This window comes from Balearica regulorum, chromosome 7, assembly GCF_011004875.1.
Source record: "Balearica regulorum gibbericeps isolate bBalReg1 chromosome 7, bBalReg1.pri, whole genome shotgun sequence".
NCBI lineage: Eukaryota > Metazoa > Chordata > Aves > Gruiformes > Gruidae > Balearica > Balearica regulorum.
Genome location: NC_046190.1, coordinates 10,014,347 through 10,039,246, shown reverse-complemented (window position 1 = coordinate 10,039,246; position 24,900 = coordinate 10,014,347). Strand labels below are relative to the sequence as shown.

Sequence of the window (24,900 nt, the reverse complement as noted above, 5' to 3'; positions counted from 1 at the left end):
GACATCTCTCACCATCCAGGAGGTTGCTTCTGGCTCTCTCTTGTTGTCTTGGGTTTTGGGTTATACCTCATATTAAAAGGTTTGGGGCAATGAGGCAGTGAAATTAGAGGAAAACTTCATCTGGAGGTGACCTGAAACAAATACTGAGAAGGGAGGTTGGTCTTCTAGCTGAGATATAATGCCAGATTTGTGCTAGTGATTTTTCAGGTGAGGGGCACCTCACTCCTTTCCCGGACCATTGGGACCCTGAAACAGAAGGTACCCAAAGATATCCAAAGCCTTCCTGCTTGTCTTATCGTAAACAGTGTGTGCAAGCCATGCCCGGAGCAGCACCCCGTACCGTCCTGGTTTGCTGCTGCACAGGTCACATCCCCACGGCCTCCTCGTTATCCTGGCTCCTCGTTATCCGAGGACCCAATGGGCTCGGTAAGTCAGGGCTCAGCTGAGCAGCTGAAGGAGGGTGTGCTTGCTGCCCAGCAGCTGTTCAATGGCCCATGCTTAGAGAGCCCATATTGGATATTGGTGTCAAGGTATCTGTATCACCCAAACCACCGGTGAAACTGGAAATAGTTGTTATCCCGAGCTGGAAGCAAAACAATGCCTGGACTGGTAGACACTATTCTGTGACACTGGGACAGAGATGCCCAGATGAGACCAGCCACAAGTAGCTTATGCCCTGGAAGGAAAGACTTCCCATTGCATGGTGATCACCCCATCACCTTTCATAGTAATTACCCTTTGACTGGATAATTCATGTGACATTTGCAGAACTGAAGCCAAGTTAGGGAGTTACACAGAGCTGTTCCAAAACATGGGATTGTCTCCTCTAATTTGCAAGAGGTGCCAGTTTTCTTTAAATCTGCCCTTCTTTTTCCAGCTGTGTGTGTGTGTAAGTGTCTGCAGGGGAAGGTTGGAAGCAGGTACAGCAGGGAGTTATTTTCTGCCCTTGAGATGTTGCCAGCACATTTCCTCTGAGGACTTTGGCAAATGTTCCTGCAGGCTCTGTACTGTGAGAACAGGCTTTGCTTCCCCTTTGCTTTATGGCAGCAACGGCCTCTTATTTGGCTGCAACTAGACTTTTTATTACTGGAAATTGTTGTATGGAGATGCTGGAGATCTAAGAAGGATGAAAAAATGTGCTCTTGCTACCGGCTTGCATTTCTTTTGTTGTGATAGGCCTGGGCAAAGGGAGTTAGTAGTTCATTGGCTGATTTGACTTCTTTAAGAATCTGCTGATGCCCTCTTGTGCATCCTCATCCCTACGCATCAAACCTTATGTTCAGTCCTCTGCACAACCATATAAACATATGTGCGTGCATCAATATATAAACACACACACACATAGAGCAACATCTACATATATTTGAGACTTAATCCAGTATTGCATGCTGCAGAAAATTATGTATTTCCTGTGGTCATAGATGTTTCAGTGTGCTCTGCCCTAGGACATGGCAGGGGGGAGGAGAGTAAGTGTATGGGTCCAACCCACTTGGCCAGAGAAATTCGTCTGGCTTGTGTGCCCATGGTGAATCGCTCTGTCAAGCTGCTCCCCGATGGCCATGGCCCCTCTGCTCTGTCTCCCATTGTGTGATTAAAAGCATGTCAGACATACAACCAAGTTCCCATCATCGCAATCAGTAATTATCCACCCAGACCGTGTGCTGGTACTCTATCCATACCCCTGTGATGGCCCTGCACGGACTTATCCCGGGAGAGGGAAGGCTGAGGTTTGGTGATGTCACAGGCAAGGGGTGAATCATGCAGGTGTCGTGTGCCTCTAAGAGTGTTCATGGTTCATCCTCATGGAAGGGCTGGTCCCTGCTCACCTAGGTGTGTTTGAGTCCAGTTCTCAGTCTGAAATCCAGATGTAGCTGTGTCTTAAGTAGTCAATGTCAGTATGAGACTTTCACAATGGTTTGACAAGATCATACAGCAGCACTGCTTTGAACTCTAGAACAGTGAGTAGGACTTACTTTATATGTGTTTTTTAATTGGGAGGTTAAAGATTTTTCCTTTTTTCGCTGTGTAGAAAGATAACAAAGTTTTGTTACTTCAAGGGGAGGTTTGCAATTCACTTTTTAGCTCTTGCAGTACTGGGAATACCTCATCTTTTTAGGCCAGTTAAGAGGAATCTTGGTAGTGTTTGCTTGCAGTGGACATCCCTTAGCACAGAAGTACTTTCTCCCAAATGCTCATTAGGCGTTTAAATGAAATAGTCCTGCCCAAACAAGAAAAAAAGTTCTTAACTTGTTCACACTAGTTGTTCTAATCAAACTTCCGTTTTAGGGTTTGTTAGTGTAGGTCAAAGCCCGGGTCTGAACCCTGCCTCACATGGTGTTCACACTGCTGACGCAAGGCTGCTGTGCCCCAAGCATTGAGACTCCTGGTGTCCCCTGCAAGGACAGGGTGTCTGGCTCAGATGGGAAGCCCGGCTCTAGTCTGTGGTAGAGTTCAAATGGAAATGAAGAGGAAGCTCCCAAGCACCCCTCAGATGTTTCTGCTCAGTTTGTACCAGGCCCCCTCTTTGTCCAACGTTCCAGCCCTCGCCAGCTCTCCTGCCCCAAGAAATTCTCCATCCCATCTCGAATGAAGCCACCACGTCCACCTTCTGTTCTGTTTAGACTGAATCTTAACATTGCCCTCATCATAAGCTGTGTTTAGGCACTGTATGGTGGGACATGGATGTTCATGGTCACAAATGGCCACTGAATATTTTTCAGGTCTCTGTGAGGAAGCTGCCCAGCTGCTAATGTCTTCACCACTTTTTGTTATGGTATGACAGTCAGAAAACAAAAGCTGGGCCTTCATTTAACATTTTTACCATGCATATCCATTGTGCGTGTGTGTGTATGTGAGGATGGGAGCTGCGTTTGCACAGAGCAGACAGACAGAGGAGCTTTTGGCTGGAATCACAAGGTTGTGAAACGCTCGATGCCTTGACCTGTAACACGCGACTGTAAATTCCTCCACTCTTGTTATGTTTTCCAGGGGTCATGGTCTTTAACAGTTTACTTAGTGGAGGAGGAGGAAAGAAGCCCTTTGTATTGTTGAGCAGCGGACGATAGTTTCCCTCATCCTGGCAGCTGGCGCTGACGCAGGGCTGTTCTTCAGGTGTTACTTTGATGGATGGTGCCCCTGACGCCCACGGAGCAGCAGGGTGGTGGCAGCCTCCACTTACCCGGCTTTGGTTGAAGAAGAACCTGTGGAGTCTGCCCAAGTGGGACCCGGCACTGCCTTTCCAGCATTTTCATTGCATTTCAGACGGAGACTGAGCTTTGCTCCAGCCTAATTGCCGATGGCAATGGCCTGCTGAAGTGAACTTTTGCTGTGATGCAGCGCACGCACAACCGAGTGCTTGCAGTGACAGGTCTGCATTAGTACGAAATCCAGTAGCAGATTAAGCGAGGCTGGAGTCCTAGGGCTAAAGACCTTTAGTATCTCCAGAGGGGGGAGGAGCAGATGCTATTTTATTGTGCTGTAAACCATCTTTGCACAGCAAAGCAACATGACGCTGTGTGATCTCGGTGAATCACGGCTCCCTGCTTCAGCCTGGGATGTTCCTACATCCATGATTATTTTCGTACTCAGGGACACCACGGTGCTCAGATAGCTGCTTTGAGTCACACTCCCAAAGGCACTACCAGCTCCTCTTTGGTTGGTGGCAGCACAAGTCTGAACTCAATGTTCCTCGTACTGGTAAAAATAGCACCAGGTTTCTGCAAGTGTCCCTGACACAGCCAGAGTTGAAAGCTCCCAGGACAGTCAAACCTCCATCTGGGACAGAGAGCAGCCCACACCCGGCTTTTACTCTGTAGCACTGTGATTAAGAGGAAGAGAAGAGGGTTCAGACTTGCAAAGATGAAGACCCCAGGGCTTTCCATGCAAGCAATTCACCCTGTTGCCTGAAAAAATGTTGTCTTTTCTGGCAACAGCTTTGCGATTACAAGGAGCTATAGCAGAGCCCAAAGTGACTGCTGGCAGCACTTCTTGTTTTGTGACACCTGGGCTAGGAAATACATTGTGTGAAATTGAACTCCGTTCGGATGTGAGGAAACGGGAGCGTATCCTGAGCGTAGCTAGACGTGACCCCCAACCCTGCTCGTGCAGTAATCCACATCCACACATCTCATCATAGGTTTGCTGTCAGGTCCTGATCCAAGGTCCGTTGAAGAGAAGTCATTCAGTGTGCTGCTGTAGGTTTGGGGTGTAAAGGACTTAAGCTTTTTTTTAAACTATTTTCACTATTTTTTCCCCAGGAGAGGATAGTCCTGCCATATTAGCTTGTTGGCCAGAGAGCTAAGGACAAACATGCTGCCTGCCGGGCTCTGACACCACTTGTGCTCAGGGAATTTGCCAAACTGGTTAACCTAGCCAGCATTAAAAGCTTAACAGAAAAGAATAGGAAGACAAAGATATACAATTTCCTCTCTGTGTACCTGTATTGCGGAAAACAAGATGACAAAAAAGGTGTACAAGTAGAATGGGTGTGAAGGCAAACTACTAGACTTTTCCAAGCTTCACAGTATTGGTAAGATGAAGGTTTCATGTGCTTACATTTCACATGGAGAGTTGAAGTGAAAAAATAAAGTTTCTGGTGCAAACATATAAAATCCTTCTCCTTTCCCATATCTCTTTTTCTGTGTCTTTAACCACACGTCTTTCCACCTTTTTAATTTTTAAACGCATGTGGGTTAAGCCTAGAATTTCCTGTGGCTAAGAGGAATGGGGTCTGATTGAACATAATAAGGGACAGTCTAAATGAAGTGCTTGGACTTGCCCCGGGCGCTTCTATCTGCAGGTGCTGGGAGCCCTTGCCAATGCGAATGACTTTTTGGAACACAAGTGATTATTTACTGCTGAACCAAGCCAAAGGCTATGCTTCTCCTTGCAGCTCGCAGCCCTCGGCCTCCAACAGGAAATGTATTTAGTTTTCAAATCCCTCTCCGACCAAAAAGAAATTCCAGCAAAATAGCAATAAACATCCAGAGAGTCTCCTCTTCTGGAGGAAAAAAAACCCCAACAAACCAAAAACCATAAGCTTGGGTTTAAAATGAAATATCCTGTGACTAATCTATTCTAGGACCGGGATGGGGTCAGGTTGTTGTGTGTGGGAGTCAGCAAGAGGACCCGGGAGGGGTCTACGCCACCCCATTTGCCACCCACCCCCCTTTTAGAAACTCCAAATATCACCAACACGATGTTTTCAAACAACGATTGCAAAAGAGTTCACTGTTTGATCCTCCTCTTCTCAGTTTGTCATTGATTTCCCCCATCAAAATAGTTTGTGCAACGAATCCCAGCTGTATCGCTGGCACTTTGCTAGCCAGTAAATACAATCCAAATGTTAATTCTTTGGAGCCGAGAGCTCCGTGCCAAGAAATGAATAATCTGCGCGAGGCTAAACAAACAGTTTATTGACAGGGTGGGGTGGGGTGCAGGTGGGGGGTGGCTGGGCTGAGAAGCAGGCGAGCCCGACCAGAAGGACATCAAAGCTGCTTCTGTCAGAAGACTGAGTCACATGTGATTTGTTTTCTCTCGCCGCTAATTCGGTTACGTGTTAAACTACTAATATTCCCAGGCAGCACTGCGAGCGCTTTCCAGCCCAAATGCAGCAGGCAGGAGAAGCAGATGTTTGTACCTTGCCCATCCAAATTCACCCTTTTTGTCTTTTTTGTTGTAGGAGCGCAGTGGGTGCACTTGGATCCAGAGATCCAGCAGCCAGGCAACTTGGTAGGTTCGTCTCTGCTTTATAAATGGGGGAAAAGAGGCAATTTGGAAGTTAATAGTGGCATTTCTCTGGCAGCTGATGGAGTGTGGCAGGGCTAGTTTACTGAAATTTAAACCAACAGATTAAAATTTCCTTTTTAAAATTTTGCACCTTCTGCCTTTTTCTTCCAGCTTATCCAGGAGGTCGAGACCAGAAGCAGGATTAGAGCTGAAATCCCCTGAGTCCCTGGCCAGCTACAGTGCAGATTGCTCACTGCAAATGCTACTGGACCCTGATCCCAGCTACATGCTGGAGTAATCCACTTTGCAAATTTTGAGCCAAAGCCAGGGCAGGATCCCAGGAGTGCCGCCCAGCCATGTCTCATCCCTCTTCCAACCTGCTGCACCATTACGGCATGCTGTCTGGACCTTTTTTTTTCCACAAAGGACTGTTTTGCACTTGAAACTCAAACTCAGTAAAATACACAGACACAAATCTGAGTCTTAATTTTAAAAATAAAAGATACACTCCAAATTTACAAGTGCCACATGCTAGGGGAATTGTAGGAACAGGTAATTGGTTTTTATTCCACTTCTCAACTGCATTGAAAGGGCAAGTATCTCCGCTTGTCCATTCCTCCTCATGGCAAAGAGTGTCCTTTCCCACCTGGTGGTGTGCCTATGTTGGAGACAGAGTCACCTTGAGGGTGAACGTGCCCAGGCTGTGGCTTGGAGGGGATGGGGGGGTTCCCCGGCTGCCAGCACAACCTTCAACACCCGGCATCACACAGGCAGGGGAAGGCGAGGGCCCGCAGCACGATGGTTTAATAAATAAAAGGCAGGAAAAGTCACCGGTGAGGGGTTTGTGATGACAGGTTATGGAGTCGCATGCACAAGTAGTTAAGTCCGTCCAGGGTTAATCTAACTCAGGTACTGATGTGGGCATTTAGATAGTGGATAACTCATGCTGTCATTAACCTGTCAGCATTACAGCAGGAAGATTATATCTTCACAAGAATATATTGATCTGGAAAGGGACGTGTTAGGCATGACCAAGCTTTTTTCTATGCTGTCTTTTACCACCTGCTTTTCTCCTGATCAAAGATGCTTAACATGTGTGGTCAGTGCAAGGAAAGCCATGTTTTCCTCTAGGCTGGAGAGATGTTTCTCTTTGTCCTCTTGCAATTATCTTAGGTACAATCTAAATATCTGATTACTTACACAGCCCCTTCCTTTTCATGCTAATGGAGCAGTGAAGACAAGATTGGTGTCTCTGTAGGTCTACCACAGCCTTGTGCAGAGAGCCTTGCACTTGCCATGTGTGTGCACTGAGCGGGTCAGCTCTGAACTGGAAACTGAGTGTATGACATTGGACTTTGCTGGAGCGGGTCAGTCTCTTCTCAGCAGATGGCTTACTGGTTCAAGGATTGCAGTGTGATGAAGTAGATCCTCAGGTTCTGGATCAGAATTGGTTCCTCCAGATATTCAGACCTTTCGAAGAGTTTACCAAGGTGTGCTGCCTAGAGATATATTCCAACACCTGGTTTCCTCCAAAACCCACCATAAAATGACAGCTTACAGCCTCCGTAACACACAACAGTGTGTAGGACACAGGGACAGGACGAGGGTTACAGCCATAAATGTGCTGATATTTAAGTGCACTGAAAAGGTTAAATTAGGAGTATCGCACTGGCCAATCCACCTAGAGTAAATGGTGTTTTAAAGGCAACAGAGTTCCTCTGATGGCATGGCACAGCATATCTATTCCCAACAGGGGTAAGTCACTCATTCCCAGCCTGGGGCAGGTGGACTAGAGATGGTTTCCAAAACCACACCATGGTTATGTTTGCAGTGCTTTCAGGTCACCACCTGAAAGGGCCATGTGGTAGCCCATGGATATCTAGGCAGTTGGCAGACATGCAAGGACTAAAAGTGTAGGAATGAGCCACACTTAACAGCAGAATATCTTGTCCCAGTCCTGATTGGCATCAGGATTTCTGACAGCACGGTGGTGTCAGATAAAGGTAGAATTTTTTCCCTCCCTACCTCATGTAGTTTGGCAAAACATTCCAAAGCAAAGTTTTTCAGTATGAAATCAACAAAATTCCCTAGCATTGGCATAAAAATGCTAATATTGGCATTCCTTACACTGGGTACAAAGCTGCATTTCTGTCAGCTGTGCTGATGAAACTTCGAGAGGCAGGTAACATTTTCTTTCCTGTTCCTGGTTCCCTAGCTTTGGGGATGGGGACAAGAAACTAATTGAGCTGAATGTTTTTTGCTCATTGTTTATGTGAGAAAATAAAGGTAACAGATAGTGGAGACAGCCCCCAGTGGCTCTGCACAGGCTGTTGTCCTCCAGACCTGCTCCCAGCAGGGGCCGATCACGGAAAGGGAGAGGAAGTGGTTGTGCTTTCTTTCCCCACACTCACCCCAAAGAACTGCCCAAGATGTGAGTAGCATTAAAACACTTTCATCTTTCTTTTTCCTGTGAGCGTCTGCTTGGCACAGCCTTGTACTCCCAAGGTCTGACTGGAGTTACCTGGGGAAGCATGAGAAGCCAAAAGTCCCCCAAGAACTGTCAGATTTGGCATCCAAATGTTGACATTGTTTAGACAAATCCTTGCTCTAAGCCTCTTGAGATGAAGTTGTTTTCAGTACTGCAGAGGGAACTGGCAGCTCTTGGTTGAGGCAGGTGTAGGTTCAATGAGCATGTGGCTGGTCCCAAATCTTCCTGCCTCAGACTGGGACTCTCTACCATTTGTTGGCAGTCGAGTGCTAGAGAGCTGGTGGATGTCCACAGGGCGTTACACACACGTGCACATGTATGCACGCACTGTTCAAGTGCTCATAAAAAGTGCCTGCATTTTATTTATTCGAGCAGAACCAGGGCTTTGGGTGAATGACAAAGTGGGACTTCATCTCCCCTTAAACACAATCACAAATTAGGACTCAACATTAAGATCAAAGCAAAAAGCTCTCTAACTTGTGTGTCTGTACATGACACCCTTGGAGCAAACTCTTCCTCCCCAAACTCCCAGCTAAACCGGCCCTTTGCAAAGAGGCAATACTGCCTTAGCAGGGACGGTACAGTCATGGCTCTTCCTTGTGCACTGGCCACACAATAACATACCACCAAAAAAAAAAAAAAAAAAGGAGAGAGGAAGAGAAACGAGTGTGCTTAACAAAAGCAGAATAATATGCTAAGGCAAGGCTCTCTGTGATCTGCTGTTTGAAAGCAGGCGGGCATTGAGTTGTCGTTACCAGCCTCCATCATTTGAGGGCACCCTAGTCTTTGATGTTGGCTGCAATTAGCTGCGGGAGTAGTGTAGCAGCCATCTCTCATGATGGCAAGTCTGTCTTTCATTGAAATGCTCTCTTTCCTCCAACCCTCCGGGTCAATGCTGCTGGGACTTGCTTCTTTACTGATGGCAGGAGCACACGCTGGGCTCGCAGATCACCAGCCTTATTGGTGTGTTGGGGATTGGAGGTGAATTGCCTACAGGAGGGATGCACTGGCGTGCCAACACTGCTATTGATTAATGCTAATTATCATTTAATTTAACCTCCAATTAGTTTTAATCAATTGTCACATTCTCCCTGAGTATTACTGCAAGGATGATGTACAGTAAGGAGGATAATTGTCTTGAGCTTTTCCTTGCTTCCCAGATGGCTATTTTCTGTTCCTTTCTTTTGCTTTTAATAGAGCTGGGTGAATAATTTATTTGCCAAATTTAGCTGCTGCTTCTTCTTGTGCCTCAGAACTGTCTGTAAGCATAGTTTGAGTCTGTTGCTTGGTCCAAAATTTCTCATCACAGAATATCAGTTCTTGGTCTCTATAACACGTTACAGCCATTTGATCCTGGAAATTCAAGCAGGGCGGTTTCACTTTAATCAGGCATGTGGTAGGGTCGCATGGCCCGGGCCCCAGTGTTGCTGTCAGTCATAACTCTGGGGATCCAGTTTTGCATGAATTTTCCATAACCGTTTTTTAAAAGAATGGTTACATTCATGTTTCTGTCACCCAGAGCATTGCCTTTCAAAAGGGGAAAGCAGAGAGAAGGAGGAGTTACATCTGTCCATTGGAGTGGATCATCTCCAGGTCTTGAATCCAAGCTCTGGCAATCAGCGAGCACCAACTCAACTTTTTCTCCCAAAGGACTAACTCCTTTCTATTACAGCACCAGCCCTCTTAACACTCTCCTATGTGGTCTTCCCACTAGAGCTGGAGAGACTGGTTTTGTCTGAATATTGCTATGACGGTCTGGCCTTTCCATCTTGTATTTGAATGGACGGTCACAGAATATATTCAGAGGTACTTGTCCAATGCTAATAATAGCTCTGTCTGTCCAAGTGAATTACAAAAAAAGTATCAATTAATTAATCACCTCCACGGATTTTGTGTACATCACTGATGAAACATCAGGCAGTATTCCCTGAAGGTCAATAAATTAGGGCAGTTATCCAAAATTACCTTCTGAGATCTCTCTGAAAGCTAAGGGAAAAGTGAACAGAGCACAGTCCCATCTATTCTTGCCGAGGATCAAAAGCAACTCAACAATACCTCAGGGCATCAAAGACAGCTGATAGATCTAACAATAACATCTTGGAGCCCTGATATTCATCTGTAACCTGGACTGCCCGTGCAGTGCAGTCTCTGTGCTGTACTCCATCTGTACCCAGACCGACATGGGTCAAGAAAGGCTGAGACAGGCAGGTACTTGGGGAATTCGCTTCCCTTCACAACTTTCTCATTAACCATGCCCACACTTGAAGAACAGAAACAACGCAGCCAGATTGCCAGCATCCAGTAATAGCTTGTTTGGACACCTTTTCTGCACCTCCCGGAGATATCCTGCACCCTCCGGCTGTCCCAATCTCAGGCGGGGCGGTTTCTCCCCCCTCTCCCAGCCCTGCCACTGGGCAGCTGCAGCACCGATCAAAAGCCGTGGTGGATAATGCAGGTTCATTTCAGCTGGTGGGCAGGTGACCTCCCTGCCACCAGTGCTGCCGCTCGTCTTTGAGCCTCCGCTGCGACCTGAAGCAAGGTGGTGGTGGTGCGGGACGGTGGCCGTGCCCCTGGCCCTGCTGCAGTCTGCTGGTGAGACTCAGCCTGGGCGCCTGATCTCCGAGGGGTTTCCTCCCTTCTCTGCAGAAGATATGAAGAACCTCTTCCTTGGAGGACTGAGAACCTCCCTTGCGACAGAAGTCAGGAGGATTTGGGTGCCTTGTAGGAAAATACATACTTCATCGCAGGACTATGTTCCGACTTTTTTTTTTTAGTTTTAGTTTTGAAAATAAAAGATCAGCTTATGTGTACAACTGAGCTCTTCCTCCTCCTACCCAACCCATTCTGTCCCCAATGGGTCAAGTTACGTGGGCTCAGATGTCCCAAGCAGATAGTTATGACTTGGTTTAACATTATTTTATTATAACCATTTAAGTTACAGGAGAACTTTAGTGAAAAATAAAACTATGGTAAAGCAAATCCATTGCTGCATAGAAACGAAAGCTGACCCCGCGCTCGCCTTTGTGCATAGGCTGGATAACAAACCCATTGTAAGATTAAAATTAAAAAAGAAGGAAAGCCAAAGCTTGTTTTGTTCATATAAACATGGGACTTTCGATTTACTTTTCACAGAGCTTTGACTGGGCAACAGAAGAAATGTGAGCTATCTCACAATGTTCCCTTGGCATAACATGGTGCTTTCAGTCTCATTATTATTGCATTATATGTAGCACATCTGTTACTGGTCAGGAGCCAAACTATTTAATTCTATTAGATACATCTATACAGCTAAGTGATAATCTACACCAGGTTTATGGAACAAGCACTTAATTCTTGGCAGGGAGCAGCTCAAGACTTGATACAAGAGCAACAGAATATATGCAGTGTAGTTGTAGATCAGTGTCAGAAACTGGCCAGAAATCATTTCTGCATTCTTCGGCATGCAGGCATTCCAGTGTGGGAAACTATTCATTCAATTTATTGTTCTAACATCTGTAAGTTATTGGACAGGGGGGAGGGGAGAGGGAGAAGAGGAAAACGCTCAGAGGGAAAAACGTTTACCTAACAAAATACTAACTCTTTCAGGGGGTTTCATGTCAGCACTCTGTAAATAATAGGAGCCTTTTAATGCACATGTGGTAGTATTTACTTTGTGGAGAGGTACATAGAATCCTGTCTTGTTCAGAAAGTTTTGTGCCCCGATGCTGCTCGGGCATACAGTTTTTGCTGCATGTATTTTGTTTTAATCTATCTTTTATCTTGCTAAACGCAACTACCAAAACCAATGTCACATCACATCGCCTCTGCTTGCGAGCACCCACGGCGCAGGCTGAACCCCGGGACGCTGCGCTGAAAGAGCGAGCTCAGCCCCTCGGCCGGCGCGAGACGGCTCTGCTCGGCTCGCAGGGCACGCAGCGCTCTGATGTTTGCCAGCTGGCAGTCTGGATCCCGGTGCTGTTTCCCTCCCTTCCAAACTCTGGGAGGGAAAAGCCCCTAAAGCATGTGTCCTTCCCAGAAAGGCAAGTAAACACGGTTTTACCCCCCGTTTTAGAGAGGAGGAGGAAGGGCACTGGGAGGTGATGACTTGCTCAGGGTTGCACAGGATGTCTGCAGCAGAGCTGGAACGGGGGCCAACTCTCTGAACTGTCAACAGTGCCTCTACCTTTATCCACCAGACCATCCTTCCTTCCTCTATGCTGAAGAATTGAAACAATTCTGAAAAGGAAAAAAAAAAAAAAAAAAAGAGAGAGGGTCTCCACCTGCAGAGTTTTCTGACCTTCCACTTACAGGACTTTTCTTTTCCTCCCCCCTCTCCCTATTTTTTGGTCTCTCTGTGGAAGTAATTGGATCTATTTCTGAAGGAAGTGATGTCAGGAGACCTGCGTGTTCCAAGAATAGTTACTTCCATATGATCCAAACAGGTTCTTACATACTGTGACACATACATTGTAATTTAAACAGATCAGGTTCTTTGGACCAAAGGCCATTTATGAGAGTCTCCAGCTGGAGAGGAATGCATTTACTCATGGCCTTTGGGGAGCAGCAGCATCCTTAACTCTCTGCTGTCTCCCCCAGCACCCGGCCTCTGAAATTTCCCTGAACTATCTTATCCCGAGCCTGACCCAAGCCAGGGAAAAACACCTATTGATTTTGATTTCAGAGGTCCTGCTCTGCTGTGGGTGAATGTGGCTGTGCTCCACTGGGCTTTGCAGTCAGCAGACTGGTAATACCAGAGAAATCATTCCTGGTCATCACCGGTGGTACTTGAATTCTTAGAAAAACCCAGTCCTTGCACATGAATTTACAAGCTGAATCCAGGAGGATAAAAACAGGGCTCTGAATGAAGGGAAAAGGCCGTAATGCTGTATACTATATTTAGGCTGTGAGCTTTGGCAAGTACGTTCAGCACACGTACTGGTGACGCTGGTGGACATTGTCACAAAGTACAGCACTCTGGGGCAATTATCAAAGCTAACGGAGAATAAACAATAAAAACCACATGTGACTTCTTACCACTTGAGCTCCAGAGGTTTATTTGTGCACGGCAGCAGCTCCAGCATCACTCCCCTGCACCTGGGGCAGTGCAGGCAGAGCTCTCGGTGACTGTCAAGGCTTGCGCCCCTCGGGGAGTCACACAAACAAGCAGTAGTACCAAAACTCATGTTCAAAACATTGAAGGCATTTCCAGCTACCCCACTGAAACCATTCTGTTTCTTTTCATGGCACTGTTTCTCTCCTTCCTACTCACAGCTCCTCAGCCTGGCATTGAGTTGCAAACTGGGTTATTGCAGTTAGCACCTTTAAACTCTCCAAAATAAAGGAATTTTTTGTTTGGTTTGGTTGTGGTTTGTTTGGTTTGATTTTGGTCCACATCATTTCAGCAATCCTGGTGAGATGCTGGTAGCACAAGCATTGCTTACTAAAGTGGGGTGATTTCTGCAGGCAGGGAAAATCTTATATTTATTACAAAAATCAACCTCTTAGGAGTGGTCCGTGGTCTCCTAAAAGTCTGCAGTTCACCACTTTAAAACTACTGATCTGATAAAACCAATTCCTGATGCTGGGCTTCAAAGAGAGGACTCTCACCCATCTTTCAGTGCAATCTTCTTTTTTGTGTGTTATTTGCTTATATACTTGATAAGCAACTGTCATCCCTAGAAAGTGCCAGCACACAAAAATATTTTGCCTACTATTTTCTTGCCATTGTCAGATCTTGTCCAGAGGGGAGGACACGATCTCAGAACACTGTTGTGAAAAGATGAGTGACAGGCATTTAATTTCCAGTTCTGTTCATCAGGTATTTTTTCTTGCGCTCTTCCCACAAGGGAGAAAACGATGTTAGTGGAATACCCCAAGGGGAGCAGCTTGTTGTAACTTAAGATTAAGCCTGAAAAATGGATGGAGGATCTAAGCTACAAGTATTTTACCTAGCAGAGCACACCACATTCCTGGAGCGATACGTGGCTGAAGTCTTGGCTTTGGTACCATCATAAATCCACCTTTGGGGAAGGTAAGGTGTTTCTGTCGTCTGCTGTTGTCAGTTATAATCCACTGGGACCACGTGTGGGAGTACAGCCAGCCAGTATATGAACATATTCATGAAACCATACAGTCTGTCCATCTACCAGTACAGGATCCAGTTCCCCTCAATAAAATCAGCATGAGACTGCGGAGGGAGCACTAGGACAGAAAAAGCCAAGCAGAATAGCCCCTGAGGGTAGTGCAGATCTGCTGACAGTCCACACTGCTTGCTGGAGAAACCCCTGGCTAGTGATAGCTCAGTGCTCATGGTGTTTGGTAAGGTTTTGAGATGTTTGAGTCTGTTTCCCAGTTTTCCATAATATTTCTGTGCCACTTCTGAAAGCCGAATTGGTAGAGGATTGCACATCCTTCTTGAATGTGGTGAGGGCAGCAGCCCTATAAATCCGACATGGTTGTAGACTCAGTTGCACTGCACCGCCTTCTAGAGCCTACAAGTTCTCCACATGCAGTATAAAATAACCATTAAATCATCTCTAATGCAGCCAACTTAACTGTAATTCTATAAGGCGGGGATTGAGGACGTGTAGCTAACAGAACTGGTTAGAAAATATGGGAATCTTTTCCAGAGAAAACTTAAAATAACTTTTGCATTTGTTTTTCTGGATTTGCTTGTTTGTTTTTAGTTAAGTAAACTTTTCTTTCTTCCTTTAAGCAGCTTTTATTCTCTCCTTCCTTCCTTCTTTCTCATATTGTCATTAGAAAAGGTGAAGGAAGGGAGGAAGCGGATGCAGAACCCCCAAAATCTTCAAACCTTGCTGGTTTTTTGGGTTTTTTTTGAGATCATTGAGGGGGTTTGTTTAAAAAAAATGAAAATTTATGTAAAAACATTTCTATTTCATGAAATGACTTGTTTGTCACTGGAAAGTATGGCTGAGTTGAAGAGACCAAACATCCCAAGGTCTTGTCTTCTCCATTTGCAGATGGGAAAACTGAAGTGAAGCACCGAAGTGATGACCCTGAGGCCACAAAGTGGGGGCCAGTGTCAGAAGAGGTATTTAGAACACAGGAATCCCTGGGTTATCTCCCAGATCCACATCATCGCTGCTCACAAAGAACCTACATGAGGTCTTCTACTGTAACAGGACCACAGTGTGCACTAGGAGAGCCCAGAGGGCTTCCCTCTCCCCCTCCTCATGAAAAAGTGTCCCTACATCTCAAAATTATTTTTCAGAGCCCCTTTGCAGCAGTGTGATGAGGGAGTAGCACAGCGCCGGGCTAGGTGGTAGGGTAGGAGAGCAGGCAAAGCTCAGCAGGATGCTGGTGCTGGGGACGGGTGATGGGTGGGGGGACAGGGGACCGGTGCAGGGCATGGCCAGGAACGCGGAGAAGGGCTGTTCATAGATCTACAGACGCTTGAATTAATTGGCTGCTGTTTACAGCTTGGGTTTATTGCTCAGCTTTTAATTAACTGTTTCCGGATTTAATCTCACAAATGTTCTGTCTTCGTCCTTGTTTAATCCGGCAGTCTAATGGCAAGCTTATTTATGCAGATCAATACTGTTTACAAACATGAAAGCCGCCTGTCGGTTTTTGAACTTTAGACGTGATGGCATTGGTTATCAATAGCTGAAGCAGCCCCAGCAGGTGGCATGTCAATAAGCAGTCAGTCAATATTCATGGAGCGGCCAAGATTAAAACTTTTTTTAGCAGGAGTGGGAGGGAGCTGCTTAAACTCCTCATCGTATTCATATATGGAGGATTTACTACCCGCTCCCGCCCCTGCTTTCTTTTATTTAGTTGCAGCCATCCGAATGGAGTGCTAATGAGAATAATCAGGTTATTCAAGAACATGCATGGTGGTGGGGAAAATAACTGTTCCCACAATCTGCTCTGGACTCTTGCCCTCCCTGAGCCAGCTCACCTGCAAAGGTGTTTCCCTCTATTAAAATATTTTAAGTAGCAACAAGGAAGACCTGGCTTGATCTCTGCACCTAGTTTACCATTGATTTAAATTGAAATTAATGAAGGTATTGGATTATTTTGCACTTATTCTATTGACTTCAGTATGCATGGAAGAACCATTCAGAAAATGCTTCCTTGAGTATGAAAACCCAATGGCTGGTAATTTTTGGTGAGGGAATGCACGGGGAGCAGCTGTTGATGCAGCCTTGTCTCTCCCTGGACCTGCTCTTCTGCAGGGCAGCTGTTGGCATAATTGTGAAGGGAGAAAAGGGTGTTTTCCACCTGAGCCGCACAGGTATGAATAACACACATGCTTATCTTGTTGCTTTAGATGTAGTCTCTGTTAAAGTCAGTGGCCCAGTTTTTAACACACCGGGTTAATCACGTGCAAATCTCTGAAACAGCAGAGCCGAAGGCATCGGTCAGTCACTAGTCAGGGCTAGTGGGAGCTTTTCTTGGGAAGAATTATAGTTATAAACGTGGAACACAGAGCCTCAGCCTGATTGTATACGATATAACCTTAACGTACCAAGGCAAATGAGATCAGGCTCGCCTGTGCCTAGTGTTTATTTGCAGAGCACTCCCATCACGAGCTGCATTCAGGGACCAAGCCCCTGCTGTGCTGGGAATGGTACAAGCATAGCTAATTGTATGTTTGCTATAAACACGGCTCTTACACAGTTGTTACACCTTCCATAAATACATTTCTAATAATCAGCAGACAATAGTATGGGCAAGCCAGAAGCATAACACAAAGCATAAGAATAAATTGCATTTAATTACAAGGAGAAGCTAATTAAGCCTGATTTTCTTAGACCAGTGTTAGATTGGGAGTATCTTCATACACATTAATAGAGTTGTAACACATGTGACCCGTGGTATAATGACAATGACTACTCAGGGGTGGATTGTCAGATTGATGCACGGCATGACACTAACTCCGTTCCTTAATTTCAAAGGTGCAGAGTAGATCATTTCTATGCAGAACGTAAGGGCTCCGATCTTCTCTTTACCTTTGTGCCTTGGCTTTATATTTTTGGCCATTTGCAGCATTTGCTGACATTTTCCAGTCTGTTTGTTCTAATATTCATCGTCGATTATGTAGCCGGGAACAAGCCTCTCGGGGCAACAGCCGCAGTGTTTGCACTGGGGTCCCGTGGCCTCCTCGAATCGAACACCCTCCGTAGCCTCCCAGGGGGGTATTTTGTTCTCTGGGTTCAGAGGGAATTTCATGACGGGTTAATTTTGACTCTTCCCACATGACTCGCAAAAGGAGGAAAATAGGACATCAGGAAGGGGGGGGAATGTGGGGACATCGTGGGAATGCCGGACCAGCGTCAGGCTTTGCAAAAACAAGCTGAATTTTGAAGCGACGCACCCTTGTATACAGGCGGGCTGGTTAGAAGCTGCTGATCTGTTCTCTAGCAACTTGTGGCACACCACAGCCTTTGTAAGGCTGGCAAAGTCGGAGCAGCTAATCAATTCTGCTTTATTCTCCTAGCCACAGACCCTCGCCTGCAAAGCGCAGCGCCGTTTTTAATAGTGACATCTTGAGCGCCTTTCAGAGTCTGCTTGAAAGCAAATATAGGCCTTTTAATAGGTTATTTTAATGCATTAAACTATGGAGAGGAGGAAGAGAAGGGGAAAAAAAAAAATCCCTGGCACATACATCTCTGCAAAAGTTTCAGAGTCTGGAAGAATCTGATCCAGAAACAAAAGCCCTTTGAATCTCTCCCCTTCCCTGCTCCCCCATGCCTGGTTCCCCCTCCCCTTCCTTCCTTCACTTCTCCCTCCTCCCGCTGAGCAGTAACAGTGCCAACTTATCAGATACTTTTAGCTGCCAGCTTCCCAGATACTTTCCTTTGAATGTGACCTGGCAGCAGCTCGCTGCAACTTTTGAACTGCTATATATGTCATATGCTAAGAAGAAGAAGAAGAAGCAGCTGAAGTATAATGACTACTGGAATACGCGATTCAAGACAAAGTCAAAATGCTTTCAGTGGGGAGCGCGAGGCAATTTATTTTAACTCGTAAGGCAACTTTGCTATCCAACGGGAAGGGGGGTGGGGAAGCAAGCAGGATAATCGTCGTATTTTATCTTCACCTGAGGGCTGCAAGTCCTTCACCAGCATCCACAAATTTCCCCTCCTGACAGTCCTGCGGTGCCCATAAGAGTTTGGGGTGAGGAGAGAGAGGGGGAGTGAGGGCATGTGCCTGGCTGGCGGGGGGACACCGGGGGACACCACAGGTCCCCGGCCAAGGGGAGAAAGGGGAAACTGAGGCAAAGTGACTCGTGCTGCGGCAACGAGTCTGCAGCAGAAATAACACTAGGGATCAACCACCTGGGTTTCCACTTTCTGGGTCAATGGGAACCCTCTGTTATACGAAGGAAGAAGAATTCCCAGCAATCCAAAATGCACCTGGAAACAGGCAAGCGGCTGAGCCTCCCGTGCCAGTTCAGCAAGTGGCTGTTGTAGGTAGCGATGGTCGTTCCAGGTTAATTGGATCTTTTTTCCTTTTCTTTGGAACTGTATGGATTTTGACATGTTGCTTTCAAATTCCACAAACCAGTTCTGAAGGCAAGCATCTGATTTAAAAAAACATAAACCTCATCAATAGAAAAAACCCTCATTTCATTCGGAAGGAATAGTTTTGCTTTTTGAAGCAAAACGGATTTTCTTTTACAAAGGCAGAAATGAACGGAGAAGTTTACAGTGCTGAAATGTGGTGCAAAGTGGTATGGTTTATGAAAAAGATGTTTCAAGAGATTGGGCGTTGGTGTTTCAACTTTTCTCTGGAAGGAAAAGTTTGAATTCCCAAGTTTTTTGTTTCAGGACAGAGCAGATGCATTTTTCATAGTCTGTGGGGTATTCTGCACAGTGGAAAAGCTGGTTCCCAACCAGCTCTAGCTCTAATATGTTTAATTACTGCAATGCCAGAGATCTTTCTGCGTGTAGCTGCCAGTTGAGTCTGTTATTAAAGAAGGAGCGGGAATGCTGAGACAAGAGGAAGGTGGTTCAAGATGTTCCCTCCAGCTCCCAGGTCATATTCCCGCAGGAAGCCCTCGAGTGCTCCCTGCGCCTCTGCGTACCCCTCCCTGAAACAGGTAGACTAGTAATTATTTGTTATAAAGTTTATTAGTGTCCTTGGCACATTTCAGCAGACGCAGATTAAGACCACCTTGGCCCCAAGGAGTTTGCTGGTACACTGCCACCCTCGCCGGGGCTTGGCAGGAGACTTAATACAATAATTTCACAAAGCGCTTTGAGATCAGGGGATGAAAGCTGCTATAGAAGTGCAAAATATAATGATTAATTGCCTTTTCTTGGTGGGAAGTTGCTATCATCTCTTCACTTTCTATGACTGGCAAACCGGAGGGAGTATTTAACTTTTAAAAAAAACAACATCTTTACAAAGTAACAAATTAAGATGCAAATCTGGAGGGGTTTTTTCCCCTCTTCTTTTTTTCCTCTCTCTCTTTCTCTCTCTCTCTCTTTTTTTTTTTTTTTTTTGATAATTGGCAGAAAATTAATGACTGTGTTTCTGACTGAGCAGATGCTCCCGTCAAAAAAGGCAGATTTGGAATTTCTCTAACCCTCCTTTTAAAAACACATCAAGAAGGCAGTAGCATGTGGCAGGTCAGAAATTAAGCGAAGGTAACTGTACAGATTGTAAAGAACACAAAGGAGGTTTTGTGTGTGTGAGTGAGTGGGGGGTGCTATTTTTTTCCCCCATCGCTCCCTTTTGTTTTAATTTCCTTGCATCGGATTTTATGGGGATTTTGGGGGTTTTTTTGTTGTGGCGGGGTTTTTTTTGTTGGTTTTTTTTTTTTTTAAACCCGTATTCCGCTGCAGCTCATAATTAGCAGCCAGGCCTCTGGGACCTAATTAACCAATTCAATTAACAAAAAAAGCATACAAGTCACCCTGACATTTGTCAGCCATTAGGAGGGATGTCAGGCTGGCAGGTTCTACCGACACATTAATGATGATTAGCTCATTTGCAGCTCACTTTTACCCCAGGTGTCCACCTGGAGAGACTGGCACGAAACACTCAGCAGACAGGGAGAGGGGCTGGGGCTGGGAAGAGCTTTACTGCAACTGTGGTGACCCTCAAAGGGAGTCTTGACCTTTTATTGAACGTATAATCAATAAGTTTTTTGCCTCAGTTAAGAAAAGCTGCTGTCCCCTCATCTGGCTCCCGTGCTCGCTAACCTTCAGAGGAGCGCTCGCCCAAAGAGCTGGGGGACTGGCGCTTGCCCCAGGGGCTGAAAACCCTTGTTTTTCAACTCTTTCAGTGGGAAGAGAGGCCTTTAGAGACGTTTTCCTTGTCGATAGCACTGTTTGCTTGCTTACCGCAGCAGGGCTCCTTCACTTGGCTGGGGCTGTTGCTTAGTTCAAGCCAAGCTCTTTGTTCTCAGGATTGATTAACTACAGTACTCTATATAATATAGGCAGATATTTATATAGACATCGCTTCCGTTCCTGCCTCTGATCTCCCTTAATTTAACTCCATTTCCCCAGCAGCTCTGATTTAATAATAAGTGGCTGATTGTTACGGAAATGAAACCAAGAGAAACACCAGCAAAGACCGCTTCCAGGATGGAGGAGCGTTTGACCCTTTGGGTTTTTCTCTTCTTTTTCCAGTACCTGAGAGCAACTTTTCTTTCCCACCTGGATGGCTGACTCCAGGTCACCTGAGGGCACTGGGTCCTCTTGCCATCCAGGGGAGAGCTAGCTTCGGTCCCATTGAGGGCACTGCCCAAAAGGGCTTCCTTGGGATCGGAGGAACAAAGGCATCATTGAGATTTGCTCCTGGGGGAACCTTCATGGGGCTGGCTAAGGTTCATGGGCCTTCACTCATGGAGGTTGTGAAGGTGTTTCAGGTGAGTGAAGCAGGGCACAGCAACAGGAGCACACTTCCAACATGGCGTGGGACCAGTCCCCCACACTGGACCCACAGGGATGGTGCCAGCACCCTGCTCAGCCATCCTGCCTTCACCATCCTCCTCCCCCAGGCAGCCTGGTCCCGGCTGGGTGCTCGAGGTGTTGTGCGACATACATAAAATGAGAATAAATTACATGCCCAGGAGTCACCAGAAGCCTCTGTGGGGGCATTCACAGCTGCCCTCTCATTCAGCCCCATCTATGCTTTTCCAGGAGACCAGAGAATTATCAGTGTCCTTCTTGTTGCCTCTTATTCTTGCCCGTCATGCTGTTGGCCAGCCCCAGACAAGAGCACACCACAAACCGCTATCAAGGAGCAGATTTCTTCCTTGATTTTGGTGTTTTGCAAATTTCCTGCCTGCAGGGTGAACTCCTCACATCCAAAAGCAGCAACGGCAATGTGCGAAACCCAGGCGCACCATCTCTGAGCAGGGAAGAAAGCCCAGCAAGCAGTTCAAAGGCAATCGGGTGCTTTCCTTAATTTCAATTAAATCCTAACTGCGCCTCCACATTGACTAATCACCAAGGGGCTGATTCAGCTCCCTCTGCAAAACAGGACCTGTATCAATAGCCAGAGCCAAACACTCCTTCCTGGAAATCTGCAGCACACAATAGTAAATACAGGGAACCGGGACTATTCATGTATTAACAATGCAGCGGCAGCAGCCCTTTATTGTCGCACACATTGTTAAACCCACAAAGAGCAACTGGTAGGTTAAATCTATTTTAGCTGGGAAAGCTTGACAAAAATCCTTGCCACCAAGCATTTGATACTGATCACAGTGTCACATCAGGGAACAGCAAGCTCAAAAGAACGAGTCATTTTTTTTATTTCTGAACTTTAGAGGCAACGGCCTCTCCTCTTCACTGGCTCCCCAGGTCTTAGTCCTCTTAGTAGGAGGTGGGCTTTTTTTTTTTATTTTTTTTCCTTCATGCCACTCAATGAGAGCAAGTTTGGGAGGGGCTGGGGGTGAGGGAGGGAAAAAACCAAACCTGGAAACATACAATGCTGTATTGAGGCAACACAGGTGGATGGAGAATGTGAACACAAGCTTCTTTCTCGAGGGAAATCAAATCCAAACCTCGGGATGGCAGCAAAGGGTGCAGCTTGCAAGGCAGCAGGACAGCTTGGTGGCAAGCAATCATGGTGTAAATCAGCTGTCCTCTCATACAGGAACATCCGATCTAGAGCATCTCTCTCTGAAATAAATACCTTGGAATTAACACAAAAGGCTCAAGTCAGATGGATTTGTTTGAGTCACAAACATTACTATAACCTATTTATTTTTCCTAGGCATTTTCTATGCAATGGGACCAGTTCATTTTCCCAGTAACACATCTCCATGTGAAATCATGCTAATTTTCATGGCTTCACAGGCAGACTCCACAAGGTCTTTGTTAAAAAACCAAAACAAACAAACAAACCCCCCCCCCCAACTTTGGGCCTTCAGAAGGACAAATCTCCCATAAAGATGGGGGAAAAAATCTTATACGGCACCCTTTGTCCCCATTAGAGGGGTCACTGAATACTGCCAGGAAGGTCTGGTGGGACAAGGGGACATTAGTACTATCCAACTGGTGGAGTCTATCAGTTGCCTAGTAGAATATTATTCTTCTTATTTAGGTGATGGCAATGAGTGGCTCCCTAAAACGGTAATTCAAAGCTTCCAAAGGAGGATCACATACTGATTTTATAACCCATGCTTGAAGATAGCTCTGTAATTGTAGATGCCTTTCTATGTTAAGGTGCTCCTCTTAAATTTTACAAGTGGACTTTCCTGTTAGTAGGAGTTACGAGTCACTGGGAGGATAAGGTCCAGGCTCTCAGCACAAGGCTTCTCATTTTTTATAACCCCCATGCCCCAGAGTAGCAGGACCAACAGGGGATAGAAAATTACATGCTCTGTATTTGTTGGGAAGAGCAGATGACATTGGGTCCCTGCAAATCCTTCTATGTATACATGGGTGAAGAGGGTCTGGATTAAGGTCTTTGGATGTAAAAGAGTCTTAGAAAATACCAATAGGCAGGATATTGAACTACCCACCAGAGGTCACCGTGGCTGGTGTGTCATGCAGGGAAACCTGGGATTAAAGAATTTACAAGCTAAAAAAAACTTCTCATGCCAGGGGTCTCCAAAAGGATTTGTCCAGGGATAAAAAAAAAAAAAGAAAAAAAAAGAAAAGAAAAAAAGCAACATCTGCTTCAAAATCAGGGCTGCATTAACTCTAATGCATTAGCCCTGAGACCTTCCCAAGCACCATCTTGCTAGATGCTATTGCATTAACAGTCTCAGCCGCTTCCTTTCCCACCTGCATCATTTCTCCTCATTGCATCGTGCCTGATAACAGCAAGTCGGATGCTAGAGCAGCGTCCCTCTGTCTGTCACACCACCAGCATGGGGAAGTTGCAACAAGAACGTGGCCTGTCTCCAAGTCTCTAGGATTCGCCCAAAAGGGCAATCCTGTAGTACATGTGAAACCACACACAGAAAGACTAAGTTGTCTGCTGCTTTGCCACGTCTCCTCCTCTTGGTTCACCCTGCTGCATTTATGCTCTGAGGACTTCCATGCTGACACCAAGCTCCAAACAAGCATCACCCATCTCAGCTTGAACGACGGGTGCCTTAGAGCTACCTCAGGGCCAAAGGGAAACAGCGACTCTGTCTCGATTTCACTGCCGGAGGCCGAAACTCAGATGTGGTCCCTACGCCGAGTTTCTCTGTGGTAACGCCACTCTGCTGTGAACCTTATTGCTCAATTTTATGGATGAATTTTATGCCATTGAAAGTCAGCCAGACAGTGCGGAGAGGCTGTTTGCTCAGCCATAGCAGGAGTATCTGAAAACACTGACATCTTGTGACAGTTTGGAGTGAGATGACAACAGAAAAGAGCTGGAGAGCCTGCAGGGTGTCCATGCCTCTTTAAGGACTGGAGATTTTAGAGAGGCTTTTACATGTTATTGCCATTTTTCATACGCCTTCTGCACCACAGCCCATTTGTGGACCCTGCTGCTGCCAGTGTGAGCAGGTCCACATGGTCATTTAAGTGCATTTAAGCCCTGAGTTCCTGCCGACCTGGCTGCCAATCCATACAGTTACTCTTCAGATGAAGGTATGACAGTCTAAGGCTTGAGGTAACGTCTGAGCAGAGAAATCCCTCTGGAAAAAGCTTGAACTCCTGTCTACATGAGATGTGCATGGATGACAGCAAATCTCAGACAGAGGAAAGGCGAGGCTCGGATTTCATCAAGGCTCATGCTGAGCTGTAGCTATGTGAACACTCCTCTTCCATTCCAGCACAAAGTCAGACTGGCTTGCTCACCCCCATTCTGCTATGAAATGGCCAGCCAGGGATGCTTGCCAGGCCAAGGTGACAGGGGGATCGGGCAGGTTGAGGGGAGTGCACACGGGCTGCCTGATCCCACAGCTGCCCTCGGTCCCCCAGCACCCACCTTCCTGCGCCAACAGCTGTGCATGCCAGCAGGGCACTGGGCCCCCCAGTCCCTCTCCATCCCCTCCCACCCCATCCAGCCTCTTCTGTCCCCCCACAGCTCCTAGCAGCAGTGGAGTTTTCTGCGTAGCCCCTGCACCAGGCATGAGCAACTCCAGGAGCAGTGCAGATGATGAACCCCATGCCCAGAAGCTGCACGGAGCATGGCAGCAACCCCATGTGAATAACACATCTCTGCGTCACAGAAAACTGGTTTTAGCCTCTTTAACGCCACCAGTGCAGGAAACATCTGGCTGCCACTGAAGCAAATATTTACCATCAATGGTGTGGGGAGGGGGCAGCACC

General features: G+C 46.3%; 1 long non-coding RNA gene across 1 annotated transcript in view; it reads left to right on the top strand.

The window, feature by feature from the left end:
- LOC142602494 (uncharacterized) overlaps positions 1-6,204 on the top strand; it is a 28,939-nt gene extending 22,735 nt beyond the window's left edge. Inside the window, exons 2-3 of the long non-coding RNA XR_012836241.1 lie at positions 5,681-5,730; positions 5,899-6,204. This is a non-coding gene — a long non-coding RNA (uncharacterized LOC142602494). The remainder of the gene's footprint in view (positions 1-5,680; positions 5,731-5,898) is intronic.
- Positions 6,205-24,900: the final 18,696 nt, after the last annotated feature.